A 5,537-nucleotide genomic window follows, 5' to 3' on the forward strand; every position below is an offset into this window, starting at 1 on the left:
TACCCCTATTTACCTCGCGCCACCGTCCCTCAAAACCGTTATACACTACTCGCTGCTGATGTTTCTCGAGAAACCTTAAATACCAGTTCACAATAAGGGAATTCAATGCCAACTGCCTAAGACAAGAGTTCATGATTGACACAGTCAAATGCTTTACTAAAATCCATTGCAAATACTCGGACGGCTTTGCAGTCTTGCTCGTCTAAATAGCTGTAGATGGTGTGCTGCATGCTCAAGAGTGCATCATTGCAACTCCCCCGTCGTATAAGCAAACTGTGTTGAACTCAGAGGTTGTTCGACAATATCTCGTGCATGGGTGTTGTACACTGATTTCTCGAACGCGCATGCAATTACAGGCGCGATCTTAATTCCTCTGAAGTCCTGCTTACCCTTAGGGATGTCGATCTTAGGGAGGGGCGTCACGTGGGCCCTTTTCCACAAGGAGGGCCACTTGTTAGTTTTCAGGGAAACATTCCAGATCTTATAAATGACACTTGTGAAAATCGCCGCGAGATCCGTCCAAACCCAAAAGGGAAGGAGGTCCGGTCCCATAGCGGTTTTCTTCAGATGTTGTCAACAATTCCAGACGTGTCTTTCTGATATCTGAGGGGCTTCTAGGCTCTTATCCACGATAGCCGGTACAGGCTTCGTATATGTGTCATCGGTGCACAAATCCACGAAGTAGTCATTTAGCTCCTCCAGTGATTTAGTGTCCAATGTAACGTTAGCAAATGCTGCGTCGTTGGGACAAATTATCTACATGCTTCCACCATTCTCTGGATCCAACAGGTGCCTTTGCGAGTGTTCTTCTGTTCTTACTAATCAATTCGCTTATTTTCCTGTTAATCTCAGCCAGCCGATCTTTATTGCTTGGAGCTATTCTTGACTTTACCATCATTAACGATTTTACTAAGGGTGTCAACCACACCGGATCACGCGATGACATGCGCACTGACCGCAACGGCATACATTCGTCCATGTGGTGTTTAATTTTTGCTTCCAAATTATTCACTGCCTCCTGGACATCATTTGAGTTTAAGACACTGTCCCAATTCTCACTTACCGTAATTTCCGGCCGATTACCCGCGGGTAATGTGTTAATTTTCCAGTAAACCGCGGTTGCCGCGGGTAATAGGAAGGTGCGGGTAATGCGATAATTTTTAAATTTCAGGTAAGAATTTGACAGATTGAAACAAGTTAAAATGAGGATAATTAAACCAACACTTCCTTCAAATCTGTGTGTTGCCTCGTTCGTTGATTCAATCTTTAAAATGATGCTTTATTTGCCGTAGTCTTTGTACAACCGCTCGATGAAAGCCGAAGCAAATTGAATGAAAAACAATAATCTTTCCCTTCGACCATGTCACAACTTGTCACCGAATTAAAAGTAAATGAGAACGAATTTCTCACTTTAACACATCCTTTTCAATTTTAAGAAAGAGTTTATCGTGAGACACAATTCAATACTGAAAAAGTAACAAGATGCGACAGACAAATTTTTCTGTTCAAAACAAATCTTTCACGATCTTCTTTAAATAATTTCAAACCTTTACTACTTAATTAAACTGATGCTTCCTTAAAACTTGTGTGTTGCCAAGCTTGTTTGTTACCGTAGTTCAATCTGAAAACGCTTCCTATTCAAGATTTGTGTGATGTTTTATTCTAGTGTTCTAAAAGCCCTCAATGAAAGCCGATGCAAATTGAATGAAAAACAAATCAATAGTGTTTAAGTGATTACTGTATTTCACTGCTTTTTTCTTTGCTTAATTTAAAAGCATTTCTCACCTGCACTCCTTTCAATTTTGTATATGAAAGATTGAAAGCATTTTTTGTGAAAGCACGCTCAAAGCTACAAAACAAGATGCCGACATATTTCACGGCACCGCATAATTATTTAGAACGTGATTGTCGGCACGTGTGTAAACAAAACACTAACTACAGTGAAAAATTTGCTGGATTGTTCAGCGCATCAGTGAAATGTTCCTAGCTACCCCAGGCTTGAGTAATAGAGCATTTTCCCGTTTTAAGCGACTTCTTATATAGGCCCGGTCTTTTGCCCCTGGGTATGCCTAACCTCCACCCCATCAGGTATTTTTAACACTCGCCCCCACTTTCTCTCAACCTATCAAAATGGCGCTCAATGATCAATCGTAAAGATGTGGGCCTTCAACTCGTATTCTATCGAGTCTTAGTGTTAATACATTGGATATTTAGGACGTTTTAACAAGACAAACCAGAAATGACTAAGGAGAGTGTTTAAGGCTGCATTATTAAAAGCCAATTCTTAGCAGAAAATGCTATCGATCTTCTGCTTTGTAAACAACAACATGGAATATTCATCGCTCCAAGTTTGTGAGTTCTTGTCCCGGAAATACAGTAGCAAGATTTTTTCGGTTTTGGGGTGCGGGTAATCTGTTGAACGTTTTTTTCCCCCTGGTGACCAAAATAGACCGCTGCGGGTAATCTGCTGTGCGGGTAATCATCCGGAAATTACGGTACTACTTTTAGGTACAATCCCTCCTTACAGTGTTTTCTACAATCCCTAATGTGAACGTTTTGTCTGATCGGCTTTAATTTCGTTCCTGCTGGTAAAATGACTGCTGTGTGATCTGTTTTTATAGACACAAAGTATGGAATGCTCTTTGCAAATAAATCCGGCCAGTTTGTGAAGACCTTGTCTAAATACGCGTCGCCTCTTGTTGGAAAATCTACAAGAGCATCCCATCCTGTCATTACAATAAGCTCATTAGTGTCAAGCTGATTAACATCGCCTCCGGCAACAATAGTCAAACCAGGATGTTGATCTAGTGCATTGTCCATTAACTGGGTTAAGTATTGCAAAAAATCCGCCGGTTGGTATGTGGGTTTAGGTGGGTGATAAATACCACACGTTAACAACAAATGTCCTGAGGGTAATTTAAAAGTCACATATAGCAGCTCATAAAGCTTTGATCTGTAAACATTGATGATATTTAAGTTACTCCTCGCGTAGATAGCAATCCCACCCTTGCTTCTTTTATCCAGTCCCGACCAGTTTCTATCCCGTCTGAAAACAGAATAGCCAGGAATGTTGACGATAGCATCCGGTATTTCTGGTTTTAAGTTGTACTTGACAGTGAATAAAATAACTAAAATGATAGTACTTCCTATTGTAATTCGTGCAGAAGGGTATAGAGGAGCATTATTATCACGGTCACAAGAATTACAGACTTTTTGGTGCAGTGGCAGGGCACTTGTAGGCACTTCCTCTCTGAAAATTTCAGTTTCGTGTGATTCAAAAGATAGATTTTCTTCAACGTTCTGATAGAAATCTTCCCCGTCGGAGTCATTCCCATCACATCTGCTATACGAACCGCATGAAATCCGCTCCTCTCCAGCATTAACTTTATTTACAGATGGAGAAGTTTGTTCAGACGAAGCTAAAGAAATGTTTCTTAAGATGGTATCCACCACTTCGTCGCAGATTTCTATGAATTGATCGTGACTTATGGAAGTTTCCGGGTCATCCAGTCTGAGTTTATCATGACAACTTACCGCCGTGTCAAGCTTTGGCATTTTGCACAGTGGCTCATGGATAGATTGAACTAAAGCTTCCTCGTCATTGGCACTAACAACATGACCACTCAGTGACGCATTGTAACCCTTGGAGAGGATGGTTCTGCTCTTGGTCCTTTGTTCTTTCAAAAGAGGAACAGATACATTTTGAAATGAAGATGTTGAATCAATGCCAAGGATACACACGCTTTTAGTAAGATCGTTTTCCACAGGCTTTCTATTAGGTTAGTGATCACAGGAGACTGCTGTATCCACTTTCCGAGCCGAATCAGCAGCCATAAGAGATATTCTGAACTCTTTAAATTCTGAGGACATTTTAGCGACTCTTGCACAGGACAACTGTGACAACTCGTCCACAAGAATGTTTAAGTTTCAGATTCTATCTAGCAATTAGTCTCACGTCACTGAAATATTGAATTTTTAGCGCATTTTTTGTATTAACTTAACAACTGGCGTGACTACTGAATTCAACCACTTCAGTGACGATCATCTTCAAGACCTTCAACTAACTTTGTTCACGGGAACTGCAAAAATGTATGCCTGTCTTTATTTTGATTCCGACAAAAGTGTTCGTGTTTTGCCAAAGAGCAAATGTAAGATAAAAAGTGGACAGTTTGAGCCAAGAAACGAGGTGGATGTTGATTGGCACAACGGGAGAGGAAGAAAGGAACGTCTTCTGGCCACCGCACTTAAAGTAGGGGACAAAGGTAGGCACAAATTTTCCAATAGTAAACACTTCTTAACTTAATTCTTCCATTTCCTTAATTTTTGAGCCCCTTTGGTTAAGTTAATGTGCTTGTCAGATTAAAATATTAGCTGAGCATTTACAACCATCCGTTTTCAAATATCAACGGCTCCGACTTGCATTGTACATGCTCTTTGAGCTAGAATTAATATCTAAGCTTGTCTACATAGAACGTTGATCACTTAATTCCGGAAAAAGGCTTTTCTTTCTGTAGTTAGAGTGATCACTGCATTAGATGTTAACTTTCTGAAATCAGCGCTATCATTTTTTTAAATCTGGAAGCGTTCTTGATCAAACCGCCCGCTAATTTATTCCAATGGTCGATTTGCAAAAGTGAGAATTTGGGAACATGTGAACAACGATAGTATGTAAAGTAATTCTTTGTTTCCTGAAATCATTCAAATGAAAGACATTCTCAACGAAAGTGAAGTAAATTTATGAATGATGGCTTTCAAAATTCCAAATTCTGAAACGGTTTGGCGTGGATCGATATCAGTTCAGTCCATGATCACATCCGTTTTTTTCCAAATGAAATTAAATGCGGTTTCACATTAACTTGGTTAACATATTGACATCATTTGTAAATGGCAGTTGTTGTCAGCATGTTTCATTTTTCACATTCAACATATTTTGCTAAACTCGAGCTGTGCTAATCACCAACTACTAGAAAAGTACTTTGAGTTTCCCTTCTTCTTTTAGACCAAAAAAAGGCACTAGAAGCATATGCAGACCTTGTTGACAAACATATTTGATTGCTGTTGAGCGAAAATGTTGCCCCCATTGACCATCTCGATCATCTTTGTATCTACGAACTGCACGACCTCTAGCAACCCAGCAACATGTACAAACAACTCCACCACCACAGGCACAGTTGTCTCTGAGAAGAGCTTCGACACCATCAAGCCAGCTGCCTGTGCAATCTGCTACAACTCCAAATCAAGTCCGCTTACAATCCACCTCGCCAAATCAAATGTTATCTTCTACTCTGCCGCAAAAACAGTCAACTTCGTCATGACCGTCTAACAAAGAGCCATACATTCAGCTGCAGAAACTTTCTACGCTGCTTTGAATAACATTGATGTATCTGAGGCATTTTGGTTGGATGATTTTGACAACATTCCTACAACCAGTGAGCATACAACATACAGCGAAGAGGATTTGCCAGATAAAGATGTCTTCCTGCAGAGAATTACGGCACTGGAAGAAGAAAACCACAAACTAAGAAAGGAAAATGAGG

At 40.2% G+C, this 5,537-nt stretch overlaps 1 pseudogene; it reads right to left on the reverse strand.

Annotated features, from left to right (window-relative positions):
- LOC138053868 (uncharacterized) overlaps nucleotides 1-2,820 on the reverse strand; it is an 11,947-nt pseudogene extending 9,127 nt beyond the window's left edge.
- Between the last annotated feature and the right edge of the window lie 2,717 nt (nucleotides 2,821-5,537).

Source organism: Montipora capricornis, chromosome 6 (assembly GCF_036669925.1).
Source record: "Montipora capricornis isolate CH-2021 chromosome 6, ASM3666992v2, whole genome shotgun sequence".
Lineage (NCBI taxonomy): Eukaryota > Metazoa > Cnidaria > Anthozoa > Scleractinia > Acroporidae > Montipora > Montipora capricornis.